Here is a 12,889-nt window from a genome sequence, read left to right on the forward strand (position 1 = left end):
CACCGAGCTCAAGAACACCTCTCCTCCTGACGTTGTTCATCCATTGTACTAGTTCATCCTTAGCCCGTGAGGCAATCCACCAACACCACACTAGAGTAGGGTATTACACCGCAAGGTGGCCCGAACCAGTATAAACCCTTAGTGTCTCTTGTTCGTTGGGTTCATCGAGCTAGGACGCGAGATCGTTGAGCGAGCGAACTAGGGAGAGAGTGTTCTTCGTGCGCACCCCAGAGTTCAAACATCAAGGGTTAGCCGGAACCCATGATCCGACAACCAGGGTTGCCTGCCGGACACCCATCTGTCGTTGTACCATCATCCTAATGGGGCGAAGATCGCCGCTGCTATGCCGGTCTTCAATGAGTGCGGGCTCGTACCGCTGGCACCCACCGGTCCTCCGGGCTCCCCGGTGGTGGCGGCTTCCAGCGAGTCCGACGAGGAGGGGGGGTCGGATTCGGAGGAGACTTTGGAAGGTACGGGGGAGGTCTCCCCCCTGCGCCAACCCGGCCCCGTCCTCGTCCTTTCTGATGATGATGGCGATGCCAGCGAGCACCCTGCTCGGGAGCCCCTGAACAGCACCGGGGTCACCACAAGATCCAGGGGCACCCCTCTGAAGAAGCCGACACCGAGGGTCCCGAAGAAGAGCCGGTCGGCGTCGATTCCCCGAGGTGGCGCCCTCGACTTGCCGCCGGTCGGAACTGACGCAGGCCCGGGCGCCACGCCCCTGTCTGCTCCCGGGGCTCGTGCGCCCGTGCCCCAGCCTGCGAAGACCAAGGGCATGGTGCTTCTGAAGAGGGTGAGAGACTACGTCGTTGTGGATCAGTAAGTGCTCTGCCCTGATCTTCCTTCTTTTCTCTTGTTGCAGTATCTTGATGCCCCCCTTTGGAATGGCTAGGCCTGCGCCGGTGGTGAAGAAGAAGAAGGAGACGGCTGTGGTTCTCGCAGCTTAGCAGCCTGTCGTGGCCATACCGCCCCTCGCATAGAAGGGCGGTGATAACCCTCGTGCTCCTGCGGTAGGGTTGTCCTTGCGAGACTCGAGGGCCCAACCTCAGGAGGAAGTGGTTTCTGTAGCCAGGCCGGCTCCAGAGGTGCTTGCCCTCAGCTCGCCTGCAGAGGTCCCAAAGGCTCCGGAGCCCCCGGCCCCCGCTGCTGCCGCTAACTTGTCGATCCTGACGTCGGCGCCACCTTCTGCTTCGGCTGGTACTCTGGAGGAGGCTTTCTCCGTGCTGACCCAACTTCGCGATGATCTTCAGGGCGCCGATCATCGCCTGGCGTCAGGTCGCCTGGAGCTGATCTCGGCGTGGCTGCGATCCGACGTGTCCGTCAGGGTGGCATGGAGTCACGCCTTAGCAGCCTCTGAGGAAGGTAATCAGGTTGCCGGCCTGGTCACGGCTGCCCGCGATGTGGCATTGAAGGATGCTAAGGCTGCCCAGGAGTGCTGCCGGGTGGCGGAGGCCGAGCTAGAGACTCTGTGTAACGAGCGCGCCATCGAGGCTCGTTAGTGCGAGGCGCGGGAGGAGGAGCTGAAGGCTCGGGATGACGCGGTCGCTGGCTGTGACACCAAGCTGCAGCAGTCAGCGCGAGAGCAGGCCACAAAGCGCAATCCCCTGGAGAAGCTGAAGAAGGAGGTGGAGGAGGAGAAGGTCCGGTTGGAGTCCAAGGCGAAAATCCTTGCCAACGATCGTGCCGTTTTTGATTCTCTTGAGGAGAGGTCCCGCAAGGCACTGTGAGATCTCTACGGAAGGGGGTTGAAGAATCCGCTGGTGACCACTGAGGAAGGCCCCGCCGAGCTGCTCCCCCAGGTTGTCGAGGAGCTCGAGGGCGTTGCTAACAGAGTCGGCCCCATGGTGGAGGGGGAATCCCGAGCGCTCTCCACTTCAGCTATGACGCGCGTCTTCAGCCACCTCCATCTTCGTGACCCTAGCACCGACTTCGGAGCCCTGCTTGAGACTGTGGACGAGGTGCACTGCACACGGCCGCCGTCGAAGCCGTGAAGGACCAAGTGGAGGCTCTGCTGCGGAAGTTCCTCGCCATCGACCCTGCGCCCCTGACTGACGGCAGCACCAAACCTACAGCCACAGCCGATGGTACAGGTGGCGGCGATGTTGTTGACGATGGGGCACTCCTCGCGGGCAGTGGCAGCATCCAAGGCTGAAGCAGGGGCTCGCAGGCAGCGCTTCTGTAGCACCCAAGATGTGATTCTATCCCAATCACGTGATGAATTCATGATTGGGGCACAACCTCATTTCGAGCTCCTAGCAAGGTGGATATCACTACAACATACCATGTACTAAATGGATGAGAATACAAGATAAAGGCTTACACTCGCCACAAGCTACAACATGAATACATCAATACATAGCAATCATCAAACAGAAGAGCAGGATCCGACTACGGATGAAATCAAACAAAAAAGAAGAACGACATCCACCCTGCTAATCCCAGGCTCCCCGACCCGGAACCTAAATCCCTTGATCGAAGAAGAAGCAGTAGAAGAACTCCAAACAAGCAAGCATCGCACTCGCGTCAGATCATCGCATTACCTATACCTGCAACTGTTGTTGTAGTAATCTGTGATCTACGAGGACTCAGCAATCCCATTACCATGGGTATCAAGACTAGCAAAGCTTACAGGGTACGGAAAGGATAAGTGGTGAGGTTGCAGCAGCGGCTAAGCAAAGTATGGTGGCTAACTTACGAGTACAAGTGTAAGATGAGAAACTACGCACACGATCGCAAACTAGTAATGATCAAGAAGTGATCCTGACTTACAGTCAAACATAACCCCAACCGTGTTCTCCTCTCGAACTTCCCCGAAAAGAGACAATCACGGTTACACACGCAGTTGGTGTATTTTAATTGATTTTACTTCAAGTCCTCTACCACTAGATATTAACAAATTCCCATCTGCCACGTAACCGCAGGCACGGCTCTCGAAAGTTTAAACCCTGCAGGGGTGTCCCAACTTAGCCCATGACATGCTCATGATCCGTGGAGACAATCCTCCATCTCGGGACCCTCCGATTAGACTTGGAATCCCGGTGCACAAGACATTTCGACAATGGTAAAACTAATCCAGCAAGACCTCCTGGCGTGCTGACACCCTGATAGTAGCCGCGCGTATCTCGTCTCAGGCCACGTCCGGATGGGTCAGCCTACAGGTATATACCAAATACCTCGGGTTTCCCTGAGGCGGCCTCGCAGTCTGCCCGTTTGGGACCAACACCATCAGCACTAGCACCCTACTATGTAGAAAGAATCCTTGGGTTCATGACGCCCCATGCCAATTAATTATTTAGTTCAAGTATTATTATGGCAAATGTTAAAACCAATGTTGGGCCTTGCTGGAAGAGTTTTATTCAAAGCGAACTGTGAAGAGGGGCCCATAAACACTCACCGTGTTAGGGACGCAAAATCAAGGAACATAACACCGGTATGACGGAAACTAGGGCGGCATGAGTGGAACAAAACACCAGGCATAAGGCCGAGCCTTCCACCCTTTACCAAGTATATAGATGCATTAATTAAATAAGAGATATTGTGATATCCCATGATATCCATGTCCCCAACATGAACAACCTACACTGCACCTACGACTAGCAACGCTATAAGAGGGGCTGAGCAAAGCGGTAACATAACCAAACAACGGTTTGTTGGGATGGTGAAAAAGGTTAGAGGCTATTTCATGGCATATTGGGAGGCTTGATAAACAAGTGGCAGGTAGCGCGACATAGCGATAGCATCGAGACAACTAGCGAAGCAAAGATAGTAGTGAGATCCAAGGTTATGGTCATCTTGCCTGAAATCCCGCTAGGAAGAAGAACGAGTCCATGAAGAAGACGAACGGGCGTAGTCGAACGAATCCTCACAATCGCAACGATAACCGGAACTATTGAGAAGAAGCACAACTGGAAAGAAGCAAACAACATGGTAAACCAACAAGCCTAAACATGGCATGATGCACAATCAAGTGTGATGCATGTCCGTCTTAATGAGTTATGGCATGGAAAAGTGCATCAAACAATACTACAAGTTAAGTGGAGCTCAATATGCAACGGGTTGCAATATTGGAGAAACACCACATTTAATTATTTAGTTAACATTTGTTTATGTACTCAACAATATTAAACGTTGGTTAACATGGCAAGAAGTGAGGCATAAGTAAACTACACATTTTAGGCAATTTAAATGAGGCCGAAAATAATAAACAACAATTCCAGAAAAACCCCATATGCATATTTTGAATTTAATGCAAACAATAATTTTAAATATTGTTATCATGATGTGGATGACATATGCAAGTTATATGCAATTTTAAAAAAATGTTGACAAGAACATGTTATGAAGCATTTGTCACCGTGGCGGAGCGAAAGGGGTGCCACGGCAACTACAACGAAAATGGTGCCACGGCAACACTCCGATGATCCGACAACTCATCGAGATGTTGGTGCAAAAGAAAGTGTGAATGTGAGCAAGTCATGCAAGGATGGTGGGGGGCTCCCAGTTACCGGGTTCCCACAAGACGATGGATGGCAAACGAGGAGGACCGAGAAATGACAACTCGGACAGGGTGCAAACACGAGCATCTCATACAACACACATGCATTCGTTCTCGGAAGGTCGTCTCGGCGGTTATACCTCGAAGCGTGCGTTTTCAAAGCAGATCGGGTTCGATGCGATGTAGGGGAAGTAGACGTTCTCAGGGCGGTCGTAGTGGAAGTAGTGGTACACGTTTCGTAGTCGTACACATTCCGTAGATGTTCGGGGTCACAACAAGGAACTTGACGTCCATGAGGTCTTCGAGGGTCGACAGTAGTCGTTCATGTTGTAGTCGGACTTGAGGAATGCACTGGTAGTTGTACGTTGGTCGAAGAGGAACTTGGCGCAACTAGGGTCTTCGCGGATCATCGTTGTACTTGGCGTCCGGTGCGGTACTTGGTGAAATCCTCGGAGATGGATAGTAGTACTTGGCGTTCCACGGGATCTTCGGGGTTCGGGCGTGTAGGCGAAAAATAGTGAGGCTGTTGGTCTTGCATCAACGGAAACCGACAGTGAAGGTGCACAAAACAGCAACATGAGGCTACATAGGTGGTCGAGCTCAGGCGGTTCAGGGCGCGGTCAATGCGAGCAGCGCTCACGTCCTAAAATTGACGAAGTGGGCGGCGACAGCTTCGTTCGTCTGATCGAAGTAGAGATGAGGCCCTGCGGCGGGAGGCGAGCACTGCTAGTCGGGGCGGGTGGAGCCGGGCGGAGCCGGCCCGATCCGGTGGCAGGGACGGCAGGAATGGGAAGGACACACAGGGAGACTCCGGTCGCCGGCGGCCATGGCAGCAGAGGAGGTCGGCGGGCGTAGCTCGAGGCACGGGCAACAGGGTCCTTCATGGCGGCGCGGCGGTCGTGGGAGGCCGGAGCAGAGGCGGAGGAAGGGCTCCGGCGAAGGGTACGGGCTTGCTGACGAGGCGACCATGGTCGCGGGCGCGCGAGGAAGAGAAGGAGGCGAGCGCGAGGTGGCTGACGATGGAGAGCATCTCAGGTGCGGGGAAGGAGGACGACGGGCGAGCGAGGGGCTGGAGCACGGGGTCGAGGAGAGTGCGAGGGGAGATGGCGGCGCCACGGGAGGGAGAGGGTGAGATCGAGAGGAGGGGGATCGGGCGCAGCGGGGGCTGCTGGGCCTAAGGTGCAGATGGGCCTAGGGTTAAGAATGGGTTAGGTGGGCTATGGGAAAGGGTGGGCGTGGCTAGTCAGGCCCAAGAGGCCGACTAGGCTGTCCAAAAGAAAGAAAAGAATTTCTTTTCCATATTTCAGAAAAAGAAAAGAGGAGCCAAGGAATTTATTTGGAGGGCCAAATGAACCTGAAGTTAACTGAAATGGTATGTGACTACTTTGACATAATATCAAAGCTCCACAACTAGATTTGGAGCAAGAGGAGAAAGATCGAGGATTTGAATAATTTAGAGACGAAAGCAGTTTCAAATAATGGAATATTTATTATAGCTCCCTAAAATATTGGGAATATATGTTATAAAGAGATATCACCATGTGAATCCCCTCGGTTTAAATAGATCAAAGATCTATGCGATTTATTTATTTTAGTTGGAAAAATTAATAACATGACGACATGATGAAATGATGCAATGCACATGATGCAAAGATGAATGCAACGAACAAAACAAATCACCCGACGAATCTCGGAATCCATGGTAGGCATCTGGAGTGCCGGTCTTGGGGCGTCACAGCTTCCCTCCATTTTCATTTCCTGCAACATGCGCCGTGCCTCGTGGAGGCGTTAAAACTTTATGTGCCCATGCTATTAAGAGACAACGTTTTGTAATAATTTTCTAGGATTTTGTGATTTCCTTCCCGCTTGCTTGATGTTCTGCGTCGGCAAGGCCCAGCCCCGCGCATACCTCAGCCGCCGTTGGGTCATCCGGATCACCAGGACAAGACCAAGGGGTGAGGGGCTACGTGACCATTTAGGCTCCTGAGTCGCGATGCTTAGGAGTCCCCCTTGACGTACGAATGGCCCGCGGAAAGGAGATGAGATAGTAGGCCTTAGCATTCTGCGTCGGCAAGGCCCGGCCCCTCGCATACCCTAGGTGCCATTGGGTCGTCCGGATCACCAGGACGAGACCAAGGGGTGAGGAGCTACATCACCAGTTAGGATCCTGAGTCGCAATGCTCAGGAGTCCCCCTTGACGTACAAACAGACCTCCATACCTTTTCTCATCGAGGACCCGCTCGGGAGGGGCGCGCGACGACCAGGTCCGAGGGACCTAGAAGTGTGGCGTACGCTAGGCTTGACCTGAGTTTATCCCCTGTGCCCAGCCCCCTCGCGTGACTCTTCCGAGGGGAAAGTGTTGCGACGAGGCTAGACATTGAGCCTGGTGGCTCCCTGAGGTTGATGTGGCCATGGGGCCGCCCTCAGTTGTTTATCACCAGTGCGGAGCATGGCGCTTCCGCACTTGCATGGGCATAGCCGCTCCTCGACCGTGTCGACTGCCAGTGTCGGATTGCAGGTTCTGGCTAGGGTTCGCACGAAGAACACTCTCTCCCTAGTTCACTCGCTCAGCGATCTCTCGGCCTAGCTCGACGAACCCAAGGAACAAGAGACACAAGGGTTTATACTGGTTCGGGCCACCTTGAGGTGTAATACCCTACTCCAGTGTGACGTTGGTAGATTGCCTCACGGGCTAAAGATGAACTAGTACAATGGTTGAACATCATGTGGAGGAGAGGTGTTCTTGAGCTCGACGAGCTGGTGGATGTGAGGATGGAATGGATCCAATCCAAGATCAGTCGATCCCTCCCTATGGTGGTGGCTAGTCCTATTTATAGAGGCCCTGGTCCTCTTCCCAAATGTTAGGCGGGAAGGGATCCCACAATGGACAAGTTTGAAGGGAGACAACTAGTACAGGCTGTCCTGACAAAAGGTGGTCTTCACCTGCCAAAGGCTCTGGTGGTGACGCCATTGTGGGCTCCGTGGTGACCTCCGTACTGCCGTCCTGCTGGTCTTGGTCTTGTTGCATCGATATGGAAACCTTTGCCTGATGCCTCGGGACTCCTCGCCTGCGCCTGCCTCTTTAGCATGAAAGAGGAAACTGGTACACTGCGCCCGCTGGCGCCGGCCTGGCCTTGGTCGTCATGGCTCACGTCACGTGAACCTCGCGAGGTTCCCCTTGCATAGAGATCTCCACTCCTCGGGAGCCAGCCCAGTGAGGCTGCTCCCGAGGAGGTCTTGGTGTCATCCGCCTCACGAGGCTTGGCCCCTCGCAAGGGTCTTGAGTGGTTGCTGGTGAGGATGGGCCGTACCAGGCCATTGGTGGAGCCATGCACAGGCCCGTAGGCAGGCAAGTCTGGGCACCCCCGGTCCCAAAACATCGACAGTAGCCCCCGGGCCCAAGGCGCGCTCGAGCTTGGCTGCGAGGCAAAGCCAAAGGGAAAGTGCGGAGCACCACGGGCCCCAACCTCCTGCGGCCTTGATTGATGCGTGGCAATTGGTGGGACGCGGATGCCTCCACTTCCCCATGCTGCCTCAGCAATCGTTCGACTTGACGAGACCTTGCTGCATGCAAAAGAAATAACATCATTACCTATGATCGTGGAGACCGGCGGTTAGCCTCCCTCTGGCTATAAATGAGGAGAGGGGCGGAGCCCCCGTTGCTCATCTTCTCCTCCACTTCGTTTGCTTCTTCTTCTTCTTTGCTCCGTCGTCTTGCTGCGACACCAATGGCGCCGACAAAGAGGTTCTCGGCCGCGGAGAAGGGGAAGGCATGCCAGGAGGGGTCCCAACTCTACACCGCCCAAAAGGGGGCGTGGCCGCCCCCGCAAGCATGCTGTGACCCTTGTCGTGGCCCCTCAGGGGCGCGGGCGTACTCCTTCGGGAACCGGTATCGTCCTCAGCGGCCGCAGCAGTGCCCCCTCCCGCGGCGAGGGCCACTCTAGGCGGAGCATCCCTTGCACCGAGGGGAGGCGCGCCATGGTCGCCCAGCCTCCTCAGCTGCGCTTCCATTTGGCGGAGGTGCTCCCAGAGTTCGTCGTATGGTTGGAGCAGCCGGCCGGCACTTGGCTCCAGCTCTCTCGCTCCTTCGCCGGTGAGCTGTCGGCCGCAGGTCTTGACGGCTTATGGCTGCAAGATGACGGCTGCTGCAGCAAGGCCTCGTGGGCCGCGGTGGAGGTTTCCGCTGCGGGCAACGCGGTCCTGGCCGGCGGCTGGCAGACGTTCACCCGCACGCGTAGCCTGAGCAGGAGGTGCACCCTCCACTTCAAGTACCACGGCGTCGCGATCCTCTACGTGAGGGTTTTTGGGGAAGATGGTTGCCGCGCAGGGTGCTGCCCGAGGACAGCGGTGGCAACGACGAGCCAGCCTTGACCACGGCCGCAACGACGCCGGACGCAAGTTCACCCTTGGCGACGGCTGTGGCCTATCTGGCAGCGGCGGCTCCTCCTCCAGCGAAAGCCCCAGCAGCGGTGACTACGACCAGCTGCCACATCACCGGGCTCGCTATGAGGGCGGTGGTGGGTCGTCCCACTGCCGCGCTCCGATGAAGCGTGAGGAGAACTCTGGCTGAGTCCGGGGGGCGTCGGGAGCCGACCCTCGGGAGCTGCTGTGAGCGCGCGCCGCCTTTGCTTGTCCTTTCCCTTCTTCCTGCATTCCAAGAAACAAGCATGGGGCCCTGCGTGGGCGTGTAATGAACCGTAATTTTCATGCCATGTTTATTGTTCCTGTGTTGTGTTATGACGTTCGTGCTTCATGTAGACATAGAGGGATAACTTAGCTGGATGCGCCCGGGGTAGTTTCCCGTCTCGTGAGGGCGCGCCCTCTGGCGCCTGGTGAGCCCTCCTTGTTGCTGGCTCGGGAGCCGTTGACCTCGGGAGGCGTCACAAAGCTGGAGAAATTGTTAGGACATCCGTCGGGTGCCTTATCCTCCCTTGCGTGAGGCATCATAATCATGGCCCAGCGCACCACGTCGCGGTACCCGTGCGGCACGGACTTAGAGGGGTGCGCCAACCGCGAGCTCAATCGAGGGTGCCTCGCGAAGGTCAGGGGAGTTGAAGCTCTAGAGCGACAGGGCTTTGGCAAGGTGTGTCCGTGGCTTAGGCTAGCCCAGTGCACGCACACACCTGCCCAGCCCCCATGTGAGGCACGCGAGGGAGAGCGTCGGGCAACTGCTGTCCTCCCTGGCGCGAAACAAAGAACCGAGCGAAGTGGAGAAAAGAAAGGATTCAACCGAGCAATCGAGAAACGCCGGAACTTCAAATTTCATTAAAAAAAGTTGCAAACCAACTACAGAAAGCAAATGAACAGCCGCGTCCGGAACCTAGTCTAGTCTTCTCACCAGCGCGGAGCTAAGTGCTGCCACTAGGACGTGGGAGGGAGCCCCTGAGTCATGAGGGCGGCACTCTGGAGACTCCGGGGCGTGTACTGCCCCACTCATTATTACGTGAGAGTTTCATGGGCGGAGACCTTCACAGGCACTCGGCCTTGCTTTATGGGTAGAACTTCCGGAGGTGTTGGATGTTCCAGGCGTTCTGGATGGGGATCCCATCCTGCGTCTCCAGGCGCACAGCGCCAGGCCTAGAGACACGGGCAATCCTAAACGGGCCCTCCCACATGGGTGAGAGCTTATGCAGCCCTTCCCTGGAGAGCACCCGCCTCAGGACGAGATCGCCCACCTCGAGCGTCCTGGAGCCGACGCTGCGACAGTGGTATCGCCGCAGCGCCTGCTGGTACCTTGCCGCACTGAGCGAGGCTTGCTGCCAGCGTTCCTCCCCCAGCACGAGGGTCTATCTTGATCCACGGAGTTGAAGCGCCATGCACCAAGGGCCTGCTCAACCCTGGCGATGACGCGCATCACGACATCGTCCATAGCGTTGCTGGGGAGCGCCTCGGCCTCGACGGGCCGTGGCGCCTGCTCATTTTCCTCGTCGACCAGGTTGATGGCAGAGGCGGCGCTTTGGTGGGTTGGCATGCTTGAAAAAGGTGGATGTGCTACAGGCTGCGCTTGCTGCCTCCGTGCATCGCGCACCACCTAGGTTTATGCACAATTCGCTGGGTGGCGGGAAACTGGTGGGGAAATGGCGGGAAATGGTGGCGTGTTCATAAAATGCCATCAATTAATGGAAACTTAGCATAGAAGGAATATCGAGCTAGCACAAGAAGTAGATGATGATCATATGATCATTTATCCTAGTTAATTATGCATGTAATAGTTTACTTTGGTGTGTGGAAATGTCATGTGTGCACTAGCCACCTATGTAATTGGATATTTGCCGCGTATTACACACATCTTGTTTATGTGAAACGTTTCTGTTCTCTTGGCTCAACACAAACAGTTTATTAGAATGAACTGTATGCCCTCTATTGCACACACCTTGATCCGGTTGAACCGTTTCTGTTGTGTTGCCTAATCGAAAACAGTTCATCCGAGTGAACCATATGTCGTATATCGCACACACCTTGATCTGGCTGACCGTTTCTTTTTTGTTGCCTAATCACAAAAAGTTCATTCGAGTGAACTATATGTCATATATCGCGCACGCCTTCATCTGGCTACCCGTTTCTTTTGTTCTGCCACATCGCAAACAGTTAATTGAACTGAACCATATGCCCCTCATCGCACACGCAACTAAAATCTGAACCGTGTTTGATGTATCCTTCATCGCAAATGTTTTGCATCTTTTTGACGATTTTTTACATCACTGTTTGTGATTAATGCATCGCACACCGTTTCATCAAAGGGTCTATGATCGTAGTGACGCGTTAGCAGCATCCTGCAGTAGTGTACTCCTGGTCTTCGGTGGCCTCCACGTAGTAGTAGGCACCCTCGGTGTAGTAGTAGTCATTGTCGAAGGTGGCGCCTGGCTCCTGGGCTCCTCCATATGGTTGTGACATCCAAGAAGAATGGAGAAGGGGAAAAAGAGGAAGCAAAGAAACCGTGAGTACTCATCCAAAGTACTCGCAAGCAAGAATCTACACTACATATGCATTGGTATCAACGAAATGGGTAGTATCTATGGACTGAACTGCAGAATGCCAAAATAGAAGGGGGAAAGCCTAGCCTATCATAGACTAGCATCTTCAAGCATCTTGCATGATCAGAAGAGATAAGAGTAGCATATTATAATATCAGTAAGTATGTTGTAACATCGCCTAGAGATCACTTCCTCGACTCCCTGCGAGAAAGCAATCTCGGAGCCATCATTTCCATAACATGCCTCAGCATTCAGTATCCAGTTCTAGTTGTATCGATCGGGATACAACTCCGCACGTTCGTTACCGTGGACACGGCTATTCGAATAGATAATACTTCCCTGCATGGGTGCACAAACTTACCCAACACGCTCAATCAACTCCGACCGGACACACCATCAGGTCATGACCGCCCTCGGCTGATCAACACATTGCAGTCCTACCTAGGCTCAACAGAGAGGCCAACACATCGGTCTACATCCTAAGCGCTCAGGGGTCTTTGGCACATCGCCCTTCGCACTCTTGCACTTGGCGTGGACGGCTGGGATCAGTCCTGGCTACCTCCTTATATAAGGCAGGTGCTTACGCGGGCCACCCGGGTGTGTGCCGCTCCATTGCTGACGTCCGAAGAGATTTCAACTGATACATACGACGCAGAGTGCCCACACTTATTCCTGTGTGGTGGTCAATGCAAAAAAGGCCAGAGGTCTACTCGGATCAAATATCCAAACCGTTAGTGTCTTGGTAGTGCGCGGTAACGAGCAGAGACTCACGATCATGTGACCCCGTTGCCCTGTCTCGTGGAGTTACGGCAAGGGCTAAGAATGCCCGACCGTTCCACATAATTATCTCTCGGGTACCCTCCAGGTCAACCCGACTTCACATCACTCGTGGGTACCCCTCAAGGCCGTCCCGATGTCATCATGGTTCTATGGTAAGTCAAAGTAACAGTGTGTCCGAAACAACAAGGGGGGAACCCGAGGAATCACCCTCAATGGATTTCCACTCGATGTAACCGTCAAGGTGGACTTGGAGGGATCACCCTCGATGGTCCACACTTGAGGGGTTGCACGACAGAGTCGTTATCGGGAGTGGTGAAGGAGGAATCACCCTCGATGACCACGATCGAATAGCTACACTACAGGGTTAACATAAGAAGTGCTGACGAGGTATCATCCTCGGCACTCGATAAATAACTCTGCAGAGTTGTACAACTAAGGGGGGTGATGTGCGGTGTCGGGGCCTGGACGTCGATCATGTTGATCGAGTCATCAAACATAAAGCGGGGCAACTGGGACAAGGTTAAGGGTCACACATGGATCACTAACCAACCTATACTAAGCAGTTTAGAATAAACAAGTAAGGTACAAATGCAGGTAACAAAAACAGGCTATGCATCAGAATAGGATCATAGAAAAATAG

Source organism: Triticum urartu, chromosome 2 (assembly GCF_003073215.2).
Source record: "Triticum urartu cultivar G1812 chromosome 2, Tu2.1, whole genome shotgun sequence".
NCBI lineage: Eukaryota > Viridiplantae > Streptophyta > Magnoliopsida > Poales > Poaceae > Triticum > Triticum urartu.